This window comes from Fukomys damarensis, unplaced genomic scaffold, assembly GCF_012274545.1.
Source record: "Fukomys damarensis isolate Sample0158 unplaced genomic scaffold, DMR_v1.0_HiC HiC_scaffold_5, whole genome shotgun sequence".
In the NCBI taxonomy this organism is placed as follows: Eukaryota; Metazoa; Chordata; class Mammalia; order Rodentia; family Bathyergidae; genus Fukomys; species Fukomys damarensis.
This window is the reverse complement of record NW_022900917.1, coordinates 84,922,382-84,925,126: the sequence shown is the minus strand read 5'-3', so window position 1 is coordinate 84,925,126 and position 2,745 is coordinate 84,922,382. Positions and strand designations below refer to the sequence as shown.

At 44.4% G+C, this 2,745-nt stretch overlaps 1 pseudogene; it reads right to left on the bottom strand.

Annotated features, from left to right (window-relative positions):
- Positions 1-239: 239 nt before the first annotated feature.
- LOC104870028 lies at positions 240-1,563 on the bottom strand (annotated as a pseudogene).
- Between the last annotated feature and the right edge of the window lie 1,182 nt (positions 1,564-2,745).

The window sequence follows — 2,745 nt, the reverse complement described above, 5'->3', positions numbered from 1 at the left end:
TTCATCAAGTTATTTTTATTAAAAAAGTTGATTTTTAAAAAATAATCACTTAAAATTGCCACACCAAAAACCCCTAACTGTCCCACAGAGCATTCTCCTTTCCTTCTGAGGATTTACCATGCATTGTTATCATGGACCAGTCTTTGACTGTTAAACTAAAATCACCAATTGGAGAAATAGTTCTGAGGCCAGTCTTCTGCCTCTGATTAAGGCTGGGGTGGCAGGTGTTGGGGTGATATTCATTCAGCCTTCTGAGCTTTCTGGGCAGATGCAGTGACCTGGCCAGCTCCCCAGCCTCCTTGCCCATTGCTTTGATGACAACACAGCAACTGTCTCACATCGCTAACAGCAAAGCGACCCAGAGGAGGAGAGTCAGAGAAGCTCTCCACACATGCGGGCTGGCCTGGAACCACGTCAATCAGGGCAATGCCACCAGATTTCAAGAATTTGGGGCCCTTTTTCAGCTTCTGACCAGACCGGTGACCAGTCTTTTCTCTCAGCTCAGCAGAGTTGCAAGTGGTGTGAGCCATGTGACAATCCAGCGTGGGCACAGCCAGCACCGACCTGGCCTGGACGGCTCAGGGTAATCCGCCAGGCAGGGAAGCCAGCTGCCTCCAGGCTGGGTCATTTTGCCGTCACCAGTAACATTGCCACAATGGACATCTTTGGCAGGTGTATTCTTGACACTGTAGCCATACTGTTCCCAGGAACCGCTTCTCTTGAAGCCTCGTGGTGCATCAACAGTCTTCATTCAGCTGTGACACTGCCTGGAGCAGAGGTAACGCCATCCCAGTTTTGAGAGCACCGGTCTCCACTCAGCCCGCAGGGATGGTGCCGACACCCCCAGTGTTGTAGACTTCCTGCAGGGGCATCCGCAGAGGCGTGCCGGCTGGGAGAGTGAGTGGCAGGATGCAGTCCTGAGCTTCAGGCAGTGTGGTCCCACGGGCTTTGCCCTCTCTCTGAATGACCTTCCATCCCTTGAACCTAGGCATGTGATCCCTAGCTCAGCACACCGTCACCATTCCAACCAGAAATTAGTCCAAAAGATATCTGGCCAGGTTGTAGCCGATTTCCTTAATGTAGCTGCTGACTTCCTTGAGTCTCTTCTGGCTGCAGGGAGGCTCAGTAGAATCCATTTTGCTGACACCAACAATGAGCTGTTTCACACCAGCGTGTGAGCCAGAACAGCATGCTCACAGGTCCACCTGTTCCTGGAGATCCCAGCTTCGAATTCACCCACACCAACAGCACATTTGGGACAGCGCAGTCCTCCTGATGTGCCTGTGGTCATGTCTGTAATGAAGTCTCTGTGTCCTGGGGCACTGGTGACAGTCACATGACACTTGCTGGTCTCAGATTGCCACAGGGAGATGGCAATGGTGACACCATAGTCATGCTCAGCTTTCAGTTTATCCAAGACCCAGGCATGCATGAAGGAACGCTGTTCCATCTCAGCGGGCTCCTTCTCAAATATTCCAGTGGTTCTTTGTTAACCCCACTGCATTTGTAAATCAGATGACCAGTAGTGGGGAACCTGCCTGCACTCATGTGTCTGATGACCACGATGTTGTGTGAGTCTTTTTCTAGCTCAGGTTGGCTTTGATTTAGTGGTGGTTTTCACAAACCTGTGGTCTCACAGCAAACTCGTGAGAAAGCACAAATATTCTTTAGGGCACAAACAACTCTCCACACATGGCTTTGAAGAAAATAACAGGAGGCACCATGATTTACTTTTGAGTAATAAAGCAATTTTTTACAGCACAGGTCTGCTAAAATTAAAGCATAGCTAAGAGAGTTAGAAGTACTTCTAGAAGGATTTGAGATTTATTCCCAAGGCTTCACTACAGAATGTCACATTTATTGAAAGTTAGGAGTACCAGACTTACTGCCCTCTAGAGAGAAATTGATTATGGTAATATAACACAACATCTTAAGAAAAGAAAAGCAGGGGAAATTGTGGCAAGAAGCAATTTTAAAAACAATGAAATAGACCTTGGCATAAACTTTTGAGTATTAGGGCAAAACTACTGTTCCCAGAGACAGCCCAGGAATCTTAGAAAGAGAACATCTACTGATGAAAAAAAAATTTTGAGAATGGAAAGAAAGGAACAGTATTAAGAGTATTGTTCTTTTTAAGGGGAGAAGTTAACCTCATTATATATTGGAGTAAATCCTATCAAAATGTAAGACACAAACTAAATGGTTCATAGATTCATGGAACCTACATGGATCCCATTAACTAAGCATCTTCTGACCGATAGGGAACCACACTCTTTTTTTTTCCATTAAACTTATTGATACATTTTAGGTATACGTTATGATCACATTTATCATTGGGAATATGTACACACGTGAAGTCAATAAAATACTTGGCTGTTTTTGTTCTAGAATCAATGATGAGGAAAAAAAAAAAAGACACCTGGGTGAAGAAGCCATCTTGAACACTTTAGTCCTAGGAGACTCTGCATAAGGCAGAGGTACCAACCAGCTGATCCTAGGCCAGAATAGTGAATTGTAAAGATGTAATAAGTCATCATTCTCTTAAACTACTAGGCTCTGGGATGTCTTATTACACATAAGACAATGAAATTGCCTTCATAATCCTCAATATTGATATTTTTATAATACCCCTTTTTTAAAAAATGTAATTTTTAATAACTTTCATTATCATATCAACCTGACAGAGGAGATCCCTAAATGTCTGTACCTTTGAGGACTCCCATTTTGGCAGGGTTTTCTTGGTAG